The sequence below is a fragment of the Chiloscyllium punctatum genome, chromosome 39 (genome assembly GCF_047496795.1).
Source record: "Chiloscyllium punctatum isolate Juve2018m chromosome 39, sChiPun1.3, whole genome shotgun sequence".
Taxonomy (NCBI): Eukaryota; Metazoa; Chordata; class Chondrichthyes; order Orectolobiformes; family Hemiscylliidae; genus Chiloscyllium; species Chiloscyllium punctatum.
In genome coordinates, this window is record NC_092777.1 from 48,227,318 (window position 1) to 48,242,695 (window position 15,378).

The window sequence follows — 15,378 nt, forward strand, 5'->3', positions numbered from 1 at the left end:
TTTGAGCACACTTCTTGATTTGATTGATGTGTAAAGAATGCAGAGACTTCTTCAGGCAAGATAATTCCTGTTTAAAACCAAATTTAAGAGGAAATGTCTGCAAAGTCATTTATTAGTCATAGTAATTAGCTACAAGATTGACATAAAGAAACTCTTCATTTCGAAGAACAGGATACTTGGAAACCCACAGAGCAGCTCCCTCTGAAATAGCATTAATGACACAAATGCCATGCAAGTGAAGTGAGAAACCCTCACAGCAACATCCCTGGAAAAATCCACTGCTTTTTACAACATGACGCTTGGAATCTTTCCTGAGAAGGCAATATTAAAACAAAACAAGAGGAGTTATCATTTGCAAAGATAACTTGAATTTAAGTTGCAGCTTTGCTGTCTTTGTAATTAGCTGAAAAATGTGTTGCTGGAAAAGCGCAGCTTGTCAGGCAGCATCCAAGGAGCAGGAGAATCGACGTTTCGGGCATGAGCCCTTCTTCAGGAAAGAAGCCCTTCCTGAAGAAGGGCTCATGCCTGAAATGTCGATTCTCCTGCTCCTTGGATGCTGCCATACCTGCTGCGCTTTTCCAGCAACACATTTTCAGCTCTGATCTCCAGCATCTGCAATCCTCACTTTCTCCTGTCTTTGTAATTAAGCAATCATACAAAAAGATTTAGCACGATTCTCTCGGTACCTTCTACCACATTCTCTCAACCGTCAAGAAGTGCATCTGTGAGATTTACCAAATAATTGCACACAGCAGCTTGAATAAATATATGTGGGCAGCATGGTGGTAGTGGGTGGCACGGTGGTACAGTGGCTAGCACTGCTGCCTCACAGCGCCTGAGACCCGAGTTCAATTCCCGACTCAGGCAACTGACTGTGTGGAGTTTGCACGTTCTCTCCGTGTCTGCGTGGGTTTCCTCTGGGTGCTCTGGTTTCCTCCCACAGTCCAAAGATGTGCAGGTCAGGTGAATTGGCCATGCTAAATTGCCCGTAGTGTTAGGTAAGGGGCAAATGTAGGGGTATGGGTGGGTTGCGCTTCGGCGGGTCGGTGTGGACTTGTTGGGCCGAAGGGCCTGTTTCCACACTGTAATGTAATCTAATTGCACTGACTCAGTGTAATGTTTAGTTGTATGGATGGAAAAGGGGTAGCATTATAATTTATACAAATTCAATGGTAGCTGAGGTTAGTTATTCTGTGAACAACTTTACAACACAGACTTAACAATGACAGAATGTCAGCATTTTTAAAACCTGACTCTCTTTTTTCATTTGCAATGCACATCAGCATGTTTCAACCAATGTTCAGATATCACATTCACACAACCCTACTTGCCCTGAGCAGACTACAACATGAACAAGGCAGTAAAGCTCTATGTTCTGCTTTCATTGCTCTCAAAGCTGTGTCATGTCTCAATGTGCCACATCCCCCCGGTGCAGCCAGTGCTGCCCCACCCCACAACCCCAGGTGAGAGGGTGGCGGTGAACAAAACCTGACATCCTTACCCCTAGTCTGGCCTACATGTGACTACAACACCACAGCAATGTGGTTAACTCTCAACTGTCCTCTGAAGTGGCTCCAGCAAACCACTCAGATTAAGCAGCAATTACAAAAGGTCAATAATTGCTGGCCTAGTCAGCAAGGCCCACATTCCAGGAATGAAATTTTAAAAAAGCATTACTGCTGCAATTAGTAAACATGCTAGTGCAATAAAAACCTATTAACTCAAAAGCTATTTTCCATTATTTTTGAACAAGTTAAAATGTGGAGCACACAAAGTATAAATGCATGATAAAACTCAGATGAAGAAAATTACTTGAATCAGAAATAAACCATATTGTGCAGACACAAGATAAAAGCAGAGTTTTGTTTTAAAATGACCAGCAAATGATTGTTTACACAGGACTTTAATCTCAGACGAACACAGACTTATTTTTAGGAAATAAGTTTCAAAAAAACACAACACAGCGTTCTTGTCATTTATTGGTCAGAGTATTGAGTGTAGAAATTGAGAGGTCATGTTGCAGCTGGACAGGACATTGGTTAGGCCACTTTTGGCATATTGCATGCAATTCTGGTCTCCTTCCTATCGGAAGGATGTTGTAAAACTTGAAAAGGTTCAGAAAAGATTTACAAGGATGTTGCCAGGGTTGGAGGATTTGACCTATAGGGAGAGGCTGAATAGGCTGGGGTTGTTTTCTCTCGAGTGTCAGAGCCTGAGGGGTGAACTTATAGAGGTTTATAAAATCATGAGGTACATCAAGAGGATAAATAGACAAAGTCTCTTCCCTAGTGAGTCCAGAACTAGAGGGCATAAGCTTAGGGTGAAAGGGAAAAGATATAAAAGAGACCTAAGGGGCAACTTTTTCATGCTGAGGGTGGTGCGTATGTGAAATAAGCTGCCAGAGGAAGTGGTGAAAGCTAGTACAATTGCAACATTTAAAAGACATCTGAATGGGTATATATATAGGAAGGATTTAGAAGGATAGGGTCCAAGTGCTAGCAAGTGGGACTAGATTAGGTTGGGATATCTGGTTGGCATGGACAAGTTGGACCAAAGGGTCTATTTCCGTGCTGTACATCTCTATGACCATGTCCAGGTTATGGTGAGTAAGTGAGAATTCTTGTTGTTGAAGTGAGACTTGTTAGCCCCAGATCTTGCTGCATATAGCAAACAGCTAAAGGCTAAAAGAATTTAAAATAATCTCCCCTTTGGCCCAATGCTGCAGTTTTACCTTGTCTATTTTCCCCCAGTACAGGGCGTAATAATATTGTTTCAATGCTGCGGTATAATGGCATGTTTTCAGTTCTTCACACCGTGAACAGCATTCTGAATGGTACACTGTGTGTTGGAGCTATAACCAGTCTTTATTCGATTTCATGTGTTTCAGACAGGATCTTGCAGAGACTGTAGATATGCTATCAGCGTACAATGTTAATCAGAAGGTTTTTTTTGTTATAACAAGAATTCTACGCAATATCAAGTGTGATGTTACCAACAGCAGAAAGCCTTGCACACCATATTTTTTGTCTTGGTCAAGTGTAGCCATTATGAAATGCTCACCCTTTGATCCATTTTACATTTTGTGGATTTTACAACTAAGATGGATTCCTAGGACAAGGAGTGTTGCCTCCCGAGAAATATTGAGTAAAACGGGCCAATGCGTTGGAGTTTAGAAAAAAAAAGAGGGGTTATTATGTTGAAAGAGATAAGATTCAGAGGATTTTTTCTTCTGGCTGCAAAGTCTAGAACAACAGGGAAGAGTCTCACGATAAAGGTTGGCCAATTCAGATTGAGACCAGGAGATATTTAGTCATTGATGATTAATGTGGATCTTCAAACTTCCCTAATGAAGAGGGCTGATGATTCCCCATCATTGATCATATTTGACATTATGATTGACTTCAGGTAGAAATGACCTGTTGCCTACTCTATTTCTTATGTTCCTTAATGGTTGTGTACATTCACATGAGAAGTTCACAGCAGTAGTGTAAAAGTTAAGGCAAGTGTAACTGTGTTCCAGATATTATTTGATTGGTCCACTGCTGAGCTTAATCAAAACACACTTGACTTTTACAACACAATTAAAATACAACAAAAAGAATAATTGCCATAACTTTTACTCAATTGAAATGCTTAACCAGATAATGTATTAGTTAGTCACTAATCATCAACTTTCCAATACAGGCAGCATCCCATGAACACACCTTTTCGCTAAAACGCAATTCAGCAAAAGAGGTATTATTCTTCACTCAAGCAGCAGAGAATGCAAGCTGATAGGTCCAGCGACCAGCAAACCCGCCACACACTGAAAGCAAGCCAAAATCCTTCATGCGAGGGTGCACGCTTGACCCCATCCAGCCATTATTCTTTTGCCTTACTTTAAAAACAAAACCCAGGGAGAACTCAAAGTGGTTTACCAACCTCCTGTTGGAAGGAGACATTTTAGCACCACTGTGACAACACTCCTCTGCAAGAGAAACAGGACAGAATATATCTCTCAGGCACAATATCATCACAAGAACAAACTATAGAAATGAGAAATCAAATTCTAAAAGCAAATTTGCATAACACCTCCAAATCATATCAAACACTCCAACTCATTAAAAAACAAAGATGGAATAAATTAACACCAGCCCTCGTGTCCTCAACCATTGCCCGCAGCCTTCCTGAGGAGGAGAGGCATTGTGAGTGTCAGCTCAAAGCCTCAGTTAAGTGCTGGGAACATCAACATATCAACATTTCATTTCCCATCAATGTGACCTTTGGCACAGTTGCAACCAATTACACGCCCCCCCCCCCTCCCACACACACACCCACACCAACCCCCCACACACCCCCACTCCCCCCCACCCCCTACCCCCCCACCCTCCCCACACCCCCCCCCCCCCCCCACCCAAAGCCAATGTTGAGATCTCTCAGGGGAACTCCCTCCTGCCTGTACACTGCTGTGCCACCATCTTTTCTGAGCATGTCCTGTGGTGGGACAGAAGATAACCAGAGATGGTGGTGATGGTGTCTGAGATATCATCTCCAGGGTATGATTCTGAGTGTATGAATGTGCGCAGCTGTTGTTCAACCAGCTTTTGAGACAGCTCTCCCAGTTTTGGCACAAACCTCCAGATGTTGGTGAGGAAAAACTGCGGTGTTGACAGGACTCTATTTGCCATCGTCATTTGCAGTGACTGGTGGCTTGTCAAGTTTCATTCCATTCTTTAGACTTTGTAGCAGTTTTAATATAACTGAGTTGCTTGAGGCCATTTCAGAGCGCAGTTAAATGTCAAACACATTTGAGTCATGTGTAGGCTAGACCAGGTAAGGATAACAGGGTTTTGCTCTCCAAAGTCATATTGAAGACAAAAAAACTGCAGATGCTGGAATCAAAGGTAGTCAAGCAGGGGGCTAGAAGAACACCTGCTTGTCTACCTCTAAAATATATTGGCATGGACTGAAGAGGTTACAGAGAGAAAGCAGAGTAGGAAGAAATTAGATAGAACATAGAACAGTACAGCACAGAACAGGCCCTTCACCCACGATGTTGTGCCGACCATTGATCCTCATGTAAGGTAAACCTAATGTACGAACCCTCAAATTTCTGTGACCATATGCATGTCCAGCAGTCTCTTAAATGTCCCCAATGACCTCGCTTCCACAACTGCTGCTGGCAATGCATTCCATGCTCCCACAACTCCCTGCATAAAGAATCCGCCTCTGACATCCCCTCTATACTTTCCACCAAACTGCTTAAAACTATGACCCCTCGTGTTAACAATTTCTGCCCTGGGAAAAGTTTCTGGCTATCAACTCTATCTATGCCTCTCATTATCTTGTACACCTCAATTAGGTCCCCTCTTTTCCTTCTTTTTTCCAATAAAAAAAGTCCGAGCTCAGTCAACCTCTCTTTGTAAGATAAGCCCTCCATTCCAGGCAGCATCCTGGTAAACCTCCTCTGAACCCTCTCCAATGCATCCACATCTTTCCTATAATAGGGCGACCAGAACTAGACACAGTATTCCAAGTGCGGTCTAACCAAAGTTTTATAGAGCTGCAACACGATCTCACGGCTCTTAAACCCAATCCCCCTGTTAATGAAAGCCAAAACACCATATGCTTTTTTAACAACCCTGTCCACTTGGGTGGCAATTTTAAGGGCTCTATGTACCTGCACACCTCCACACTGCCAAGAATCCTGTCTTTAATCCTGTACTCAACTTTCAAGTTCGACCTTCCAAAATGCATCACTTCATATTTATCCAGGTTGAACTCCATCTGCCACCTCTCAGCCGATCTCTGCATCCTGTCAATGTCACGCTGCTGCCTACAACAGTCCTCTATACTGTCAACGACACCTCCAACCTTTGTGTCGTCTGCAAACCTGCTGACCCATCCTCCAATCTCCTCATCCAAGTCATTAATAAAAATTACAAAGAGTAGAGATCCAAGAACAGAGCCACGTGGAACACCACTCACTACTGACTTCCAGGCAGAATACTTTCCTTCCACTACCACTCACTGTCTTCTGTCGATCAGCCAATTCTGTATCCAGACAGCTAAATTTCCCTGTATCCCATTCCTCCTGACCTTCTGAACGAGTCTACCATGGGGAGCCTTATCAAATGTCTTGCTGAAGTCCATATACACCACATCCACCGCTTGACCCTCATCAACTTGTCTAGTAACATCCTCAAAGAACTCAATAAGATTTGTGAGGCATGACCTGCCCCTCACAAAGCCGTGCTGACTGCATTTAATCAAGCCATGCTCTTCCAGATGGTCATAAATCCTATCTCTCAGAATCCTTTCTAACACCTTGTAGATGACAGACATGAGACTGACTGGTCTGTAATTGCCAGGGATTTTCCTATTTCCTTTCTTGAAGAGAGGAATTACATTTGCCTCACTCCAGTCCTCAGGTACAACTCTGGTAGAGAGCGAAGATGCAAAGATCTTCACAAGCAGCAAAGCAATCACATTTCTCGCTTCCCAAAGCAGCCAAGGACAAATCTGGTCTGGCCCTGGCAACTTGTCAATCTTAATGTTTGTCAAAATTTTCAGCACATCAGCTTAATCAATCTCTCTCCGTTCCAGCATGCTTACCTGCTCCTCAATGGTTTCATTCACTACAAGGTCCTTTTCTTTAGTAAAGACAGGAGCAAACAACTCATTTAGGGCTTCCCCTTCCTCCTCAGATTCTATACGCAAGTTCCCTATGCTATGCCTGATCGGCCCTACTCTTTCTTTGATCATTCTCTTATTCCTCACATATGTATAAAATGCCTTTGGATTCTCCCTAATCCTTCCTGCCAAGCCTTTTTCATGCCCCCTCCTGGCTCTCCTCAGACCATTTTTGAGCTCCTTCCTCGCCTACTTGTAATCCTCTAGAATTGAGCAAGACCCTTGCTTCCTCCACCTTACGTAAGCTGCCTTCTTTCTTTTGATGAGAAGCTCCTCTGCTCTCGTCATCCAAGGTTCCTTTATCTTACCCCTTCTTGCCTGTCCTAGAGGAACACATTTATGCATCACTTGCAACAACTGTTCCTCAAACACTGTCTCCACATGTCTTTAGTGCCCTTTGCATGGAACAATTGCTCCCAGTCCATGCTTCCCAACTCACGTCTGATAGCATCATAGTTTCCTCTACCCCAATTAAATATCCTCCCATTGTGCCTGCTTCTCTCCTTCTCCATAGCTATGTAGAATGTGCGGCAGTTGTGGTCACTATCACCAAAATGCTCTCTCACCTGCCCCGGCTCATTGCCAAGCACTAAATCCAAAATGGCCTCCTCCCCTCATCAGCCTGTCAACGTACTGAGTTAGGAAACCCTCCTGAACACACCTTACAAAAACAGGTCCTTCCAAACCATCTGCTTGAAGGAGGTTCCAATCAATATTGGGAAAGTTAAAGTCACCCATTACAACAACCCTACTACATTCACACTTTTCCAAAATCTGCCGACCTATGCTTCCTTCAATCTCCCTGCTGCTATTGGGAGACCTGTAGTAAACCCCTAATGAGGTGACTGCTCCCTTACTGTTCCTAATTTCCACCCATACTGACTCAGTAGGCAGACCCTCCTTGACAATGGTAACTTCTGTAGCTGTGATACCCTCTCTGATTAGATGTTCTCCAATCAGCAGCCTGTGACTTGGTAGGATATCAAAGATCAAAGCTTGCACCCCAATCATTCACAATCTGTCACAATTATTTCAATATAGAAACCAAAGATAATATTTCCAAAGTTGCAGATGATACTAGGTCACAACCTTCATTGCATTGATGGTGTGAAGAAGTTTCAAGGAGATTCAGACAGGATGTGAGAGTGGAAAAGAACATGGCAGACGCAGTATAATGTGGCTCAGTGTGAAGTTACCCATTTTGGTAAGAGAACCAGAGCTGTAGATTTTTCTTTTAAAACAGCGAGAGAACAGGTAATGTTGATGTTGAAAAGGACTTGGATTTACTTGTTTATAAGGCACTGAAAGCTATCATGCAGGTGTACTGAGCAATTAGGAAGGCAAACAGCTTGTTGGCATTCTCTCCTATAATCCAATCCTCTTGCAATAAAGAGGTCTTGTTGCAGTTGGAAAGAACATTGATGAGTCTGCACTGGCCTTTGTGTCATGGAGGTATACCAGACTAATTCCTGGATGGTGAAACCAGAAAGATTAAGACGAGTGTGTTCTCATGAGTTTAGTAGAATGAGAGGTGATTTCATTTAAACATATAAAGTTCTTAAAAAGGGCAAGACTGGGTAGATGGAGGAAAGATGTTTCCCCAAATTTTATGGAGGTGTGGGGGAAGGTGCCTAGAACCAGGGAGTCGCAAAAATAAGAAAAAAGCTGTTTAGGACTGAGAAGAGGATAAATTTCTTCATTCCACATCTCAGTAGTTGTGGCTGTGGAAGCTCAGTTCTTGAGTAAGTTCAAGACAGTAGATGCTAATAATCACAAGAAATAGCACAGAAAAATAGAATTGAGGTAAATAATCAACCTTAATTTAACATAGTGGGGGTGGGCTCAAGGGGCCAAATTCACACTCCTATGTTCCAGAAATATCAGGTTCTCCTCATGCACCTCTTCACAATCACTTCAAAAGTGGGATTGAAGGAAAACATGTAACAGCCTGCTGCATCAGGGAATTATGTTTGTTAAGTGTCAAAACCGAAACACTTCAATTTTTTTGTTGCAGCAAGTGTTGGCTTGAATGTCACCTAACAGTGCACAAGTCAGTTGAGAATAAAAATGACAAACAGTTCTTCTCAGAGAGATTTGCAATTGTGGTTTTTACTATACAACAAGTGATTGTGAACAGAACTCCATTGGACTGTGAATAATTGAGCTGATTCAGTCCTATCGAATTCGCGTCTATTTCCACATAACCAAGACCCGAAAAACTAGGCTACATTCAGACAAGTTAATCCAAAGCCCAACTGAACTGTGGGTACTGTTTCCTGCTTTTATAATTTCAGAAAGCGATCAGACATCAAAGTTTCAAAAATAGTTTCAAAGGCTGAAAGCACCAATAGCACACAATTCATAAACTGCACCATTTTAACATATGAGATGAGCAATTTAACAAGTTAATAATTTGGATGTTACAACTACTTAAAATACAAATGATTGAAGTTTGTATCCATCACAAACTAAGGCGTCACGACAACAGCTAATAAGCAATGACCTAGCTTTGAAAGGAGAACAGTAATAAGTTCATAACTCGTAACACAGTTATGACCTCATTTTGCCTGTGTGAATACTAACCAGTTAGGCCTTTTACAAATTTGCTAGATATCCAGAAAAGGGCCATTAAAAGTTCATACTTTTTAATTTTAATAAATGATTGTTGTAAATCAATATTACCAAACCAGAACAGTAATCACAATTCAAAGCATTATTAAACCTTCAACTCGATTCCTCTAATGGATCATAGGATCCATGCAGAAAATATTGCTGACAAAACTACAAAGCAGTTCCAACATTTCATTTTAAGTTTTGTGGTTTCTTTTTGTTACTAAAAAATATTTTCTTAATGGGTGGGTCGTGCATAAATTTGGAGTCTATTGACAACTTTTTATATAGATAAAAAAAGGATTCTCAATTCAGTCTCAGGTCCCATTGAGTTAGATAATCTCAGTTGGTGCAATGAGGAGTCTCGACCATTTCCCTCAGTAGTCTCTGAAAAATAAGCCAGGCTGGAGGGAAAAAAAATATATGCATTTGTCTTGCATTTTTTGCAACCACTTAAGGCTCTTAAGTATCTTTGAAGTGTAGTCACTGTTGTCATTTGGGACCAGTTATCATTACAAATTTGCTAAAAACAACGCATGTATGTCAGATTTAAGGTCTCTGTAACAGAAGTGGTCAAGTATCTCTATTGATACTTAGGAAAGGCTCACATGCAGAATATTTAGTCCTAGAGATGTACAGCACGGAAACAGACCCTTCGGTCCAACTCGTCCATGCCAACCAGATACTCTAACCTAATCTAGCCCCATTTGCCAGCATTTGGCCCATATCCCTCTAAACCCTTCCTATTCATATACCCATCCAAGTGCCTTTTAAATGCTGTTATTGTACCAACCTCCACCACTTCCTCTGGCAGCTCATTTCATACACATACCACCATCTGCATTAAAAAGTTGCCCCTTAGGTATCTTTTATATCTTTCTCCTCTCACCCTAAACCTATACCTTCTTGTTCTGCACTCCCCACCCCAGAGAAATGACCTTGCCCATTTACCCTATCCATGCCCCTCATGATTTTATAAACTTCTATGAGGTCACCCATCAGCCTCCGACGTTCAGGGAAAACAGCCCCAGCCTATTCAGTCTCTCCCTGAAGCCCTAACCCTCCAACCCTGGCAACATCCTTGTAAATCTTTTCTGAACCACTTCAAGTTTCACAACATCCTTCCGATAGAAATGCACACAATATTCCAAAAGTGGCCATAACGAAGCTATTATCACTACCTTAGATTACTCAAACTTTGCACCTTTTGGAGTGAAAACAAAATGGAGAAATTTGCTGAGGGAGAAAACAATATGGATAGACAAAATGTCAGATACTCTGTGATTGTCATCACAATTGTAGAAACCAATTGCATACATAAATGCAATGTACTGATGAGCATAATGTGTTGTTTTCAATATTGCAAACAATGTGTACCTTCCTCTGAGCATTGTCATTATAACATCATAAGCTGTACCTTGACTGCCACAGTCAGACTACACTGTAGGGATTCTATGTTTCCATATTGGTTCTTTATTAAGTGAAAACAGAAGTTGTCATTCCTAATGTACATAAACCCAAATGCTTAAGTGTTGCGAAACTGATAAAGCAAGTTGATTGATTTTATGTGAACATTTTGTCAGTTACACATGATCAGACCTGCCAAGAACTGTGCTTAAATATGTTTTGCTGAGGCCTCATTACCATTTGCCAGAACTAACAATTTTGCACTTCCCCCCCCTCCTCCATCACTTCCTTCTTCCCACCCCTACTCCCCAGAAAGCAGATACAAGCTTTGGCTAAAGAGCCCTTTTTGATTAAATTGCATGTAGCTGAGATCTTACATAATCTCCACTCAGGTCATTGGTAAAAAGACCACTTCAATTATGCTAGGGAGTAAACTCCATTCTATAACACACAGCATGCGCAGGCTGCTAGTGTTGTCACAGGGTCATAAAACAACTTCATTCATGCATCCAAATGTTTCCGGTGGGACAGTGAACATTTGACCAAAGTGGACATTCATTTATCCAGATCCATGCCAAACTCACATATTTCAAGGTCTACCAGGGGTCAGCAGCATGACTTTAAACTATATTAGAACAGTCAACCAACTTGCTTTACAAAAACCATTAGAAATAAAAAGATTAGTTCCATCTAAATCACAAAACTTATTAAAAATTACTCACACTTTTAAAGAAGTGTTTCTTACTCTATTCAATAATGGGTTTCCGGATGGGTTTGTGTGCTAAAACAATATATGCTCTGAACTCATTAAAGTGTATAATGTGATGTACGTTCAAGACAAGTACAGTCATGCAATGTGAAACTGTAAAGAAGACAAATTCTCTTTATTTTGGCTGGTTCTGTTCAAGCACATTCACTGGCCAACTCGCATTTACAATGACGTTTGGGACTGGTCAGCTGACCGATTTGACAGAGCACGATTCTTCTAGATGGAAATCGCTTCATGAATGAATTGAAAACATTTTTATGTCAGTGTGCATTTTTAAAATGCCACCCATTACGATAAACATGACAATTGCCGAACTTGCTTTAATATTCAACAGGCCACGTGAACCACGTCTCTATTCTCTGATAGCAATTATAACCATCATAACTTATATTTGTGGCCAAATATCATATCTGTTTAATTATTTGGCAAAAGAGTAAATAAATATCTCAGTAGATCAAGCACTTATGGCTTCTACCTGAATTTGGGGGAAAATCTCAAAGAAAGCGGACAGCCAAGCATTTGTTTATTTTTTTTAAAATGTCAAATTATTCTGGATTTTCACTCAACTGTATTCAAGGGTAAGAGGCTCAAAACAAATAAGAAAACAGACAAGCTAAATAGAGCAGCTTTTTCAGTTGGATAAGAATGCGGCTGTTCGAGGGCAATCCGTTTTTTAAAAAACCATCCTTCCTGTTGAGATACCTCAATTGCTGTATCTTCAATTTGACACAGCAAACTTTCCAATGAAGTGCCTGGTTTCCTAACGTTACAATGAAGTGTAAATTGCACGGGCAGCGTTTTCCATGCAATGTTTCTAATTAGGGCGCGAAACCATATCAAAATTTTACTTATTTCAGAGTGTAGACAGTCTATTTTGACAAGAGTTTTATGATAACCACACAGTCACAATATCTGTGTGAAGCCTGAAGACCACCCACCCCCCAATGGGAATAAATTCTCTGAAGGAAACACATTCATTGTTTTCTTTTACTACTATTGGGAGACAGGTCAAATTGTATCACCACGGTGACAGGCCGAACGGTCGTCTTCTGCCCATTAATATTCTGCATTTAAAATCCAAGTACTTATTGTTCCCTGCCGCACGTGAAAACTGATATTGTTACTATACAGAAACCAGCCCCTTGTTGAAACTCGTTTCCACACATGCACTAGCACAAAGCACACCAAATCGACAATAAACAGAGTTGCACTGCTCAGTTAAGGCTGCCGAGTCTCCAAACATTAAGGGTCATTTGCAGGCGGTTCCAGCTCAATGTTCTCTGCCCCAGGAGGATGAATGTAACAATTTGACAATACAGGATTATATTTGATAGTGGGGAAACTGGAACCTTCCCTCTCAAAACCTTGACTGGGTTTCCCAAGCGACCTTTGTTTCCTCGGACTATCCTGGGCGTTCGGACCCAGGTAACCGGATCGTTCGGAAACAAATGAAGCACACGTCCTGATAACGAGAGAGAGAGCGCGCTTCGAAGTTCCTGAACGAGGCCAAAATAAACCCTTCCCATCTAAGAGTCATTGTTTTACATTGTGTGTAGCAGAAATCAACTCAAAACATTGCACCCAGAAGCAGGTCTGCTTACCCGAAGCGTTGTATTTCTCCGTGTAGTCGGCTTCTCAGCCCTGTCTCAGTTGTAACTTCTTGTTGCTACTTTGTTGCACGGTTGTATCGCCGCCAGTGGAGCTCTATAGCAGCTCCCTCTCAGCCTTCTGGGAGATGTAGTTCACTTGTTTGGCATTTAGTTCCAGCAAACATTTCTCAACCTCATCTTCACCGGTTTACGGTTTGCAATTGTCTGCCTTCAGTCTATTTCAGATCGAAAACTTGCGTAAAGAGAGCGTCAGTTTAGGGCTAATACCTCTTAAACCTGCCAACCTCCGATGATTTTGGGTTATCCTCCCCTAGTTTGGCTGACCACAGAAATTTGCTACCATCCTCCCAAGTTATGATCCTAGTGAAGAAACTAAGATGCTAAGGTATCGTACCAAGACAATTATCCTTCTTCCTGCCTATTATACTGGGGCTCATTTCCAACAAATTACTCAGAGGCCTGATGAGAATTTACAGAACTAGGCAGGAAAATATTAGCTGCATTGCACTGCCTTCAAACCTAACCACAATCCCTCCAACCTGATCTCCAATGTGACGATGTGGGATGGAATGCTCCCAATTTACCTGGATGGGTGTCGCTCTAACAACACTCAACAAACTTCACACCATCCAGGACAAAGCAGACCGCTTAATTCGCACCAGATCCACAAACATCTATTCCCTCCATCAAAAAGTTTGTATTATATACAGTGTTTCAAGATGGCTCTGGAACACGGTGGCACTTTGCATATAACACGTGAAAAACTCTTCACTTTTTGTATACGTGACAATAAATCTAAATTAATGCTCAGTAGTAGAAGTTTATCCAAATGCATTGCAGAAATTCACCAAGGTTTCTTAGACACCATCTTCCAAACCCACGAACACTACCAGCTAGAAGAACATCGGAACAACACCCCTACAAGATCCCTTTCAAGCCACTCACCATTCTGCCTTGGAAGGACATGGCCATTCCTTCAGTATCATTGAATGAGATCCAGGAACTCTCTCCCAAACTGATTGTTAGTGTACCATATGGTACAAAAGGACTGCAGTCATTTAAGAAGGTAGTTCATCACCATCTTCTCTGGGGCAAATAGGGACAGGCAATAAATGCTGGTGCAACCAGTGATACTACATCCCTTAGATTAATAAAAAAAGTACATTTGCTTACAGAAAACTCCAACACACACCACTGAGCGTAGATGCATTACAATTTAACATCTCAGCCAAAAGACAGCATCCCTGACAGTGCAGCACTCCCTCAGTATTGTACTGCAAACTTAGCATTGATTCTCAGGCACTCAAGTGGGATTTGAACCTTGTGACCCAGGCATGTTTATCACCAATAAAACTCCAGCTGACAGAGTGGTCGGTTTCACATTGCAAAGATAGGAAGGCAAAGTACAGATATCACTTTCCAACCATGCAAGCAACAAAATGACTCAGGAGAAATGAGGAGATTATGAATAAATTATAATAAAATGCCATAACTGGTGCTTCATCCTAATCAACAAAGACCAATCCAGAAATAGAAAGCCAGACACACAGATAGAAATGATGTTGACATGTTCATATTGCAACATAAATCGTTTGGACTATTATAATTGTGAAATTTATAAAATGATCATGTTTTTGCACTGTAGTTACAAGTAAACAGGTTGTGTGATATGTTCTGGCGTCTGCCTGACTATAGATCTTAGTGTTTGTTAAAAATTAAAATAAGACTCAGATTGTTTTGCTGGGAAGAAGGCCCTTTTAATTCAAATTTTTAATTTTTTAAAATATTAGGTTACTGTGCCAAGAAATTCCCAAACTGTAGGAAATCTTTATTAAGCCTTCCTGAACTTATAGGAACATTTTGGAACACTTGAAAATCTTCCACATAATCAATTGCAATCACTGGCAGTGGCATCAGTGTTTACAGTGGTTAGACTCCAAAGTCAAACAAATGTGTTGAAAATGTCAGGCTCTAAACAATCCTTTAAACTGTCCATATAGTTCAAAGACAGCATAGAATTTGTCTCTAAAGAAAAGCTAAACAGCACTTCTATCTGGATACAAGGTTCATGTGATTTTTGTTGCCATGATGGTGGGTTTTGAAAGGGAATAGATACCTCAGATATCCATGTAACTCACAGAGTTAATGTGCCATGATCTGTTAGAGAGATAGAGAGTAGCTAAAGGTGAAAGTCTCCACCTTACAGGAATGTGGTGAGAGGTCCCTCTCAAATTGGAACGACTAATTTGTGAGAGTTTGAAACAAGGTTGTAATATTCACTTGGAGAAAGTGAGGACTGCAGATGATGGA

The 15,378-nt window shown here is 41.3% G+C and overlaps 1 protein-coding gene across 4 annotated transcripts in view; it reads right to left on the reverse strand.

Moving 5' to 3' along the window:
* LOC140464039 (transmembrane channel-like protein 6) overlaps window positions 1-13,217 on the reverse strand; it is a 99,170-nt gene extending 85,953 nt beyond the window's left edge. For 3 of the 4 annotated variants that reach the window (XM_072558673.1, XM_072558672.1, XM_072558671.1), the window contains exon 1: window positions 13,060-13,215. The gene's annotated coding sequence lies outside the window, so the exon portion shown is untranslated. Of the gene's footprint in view, window positions 1-13,059 lie in introns of all 4 variants that reach the window. The other variant, XM_072558676.1, reaches the window with a different exon arrangement.
* Between the last annotated feature and the right edge of the window lie 2,161 nt (window positions 13,218-15,378).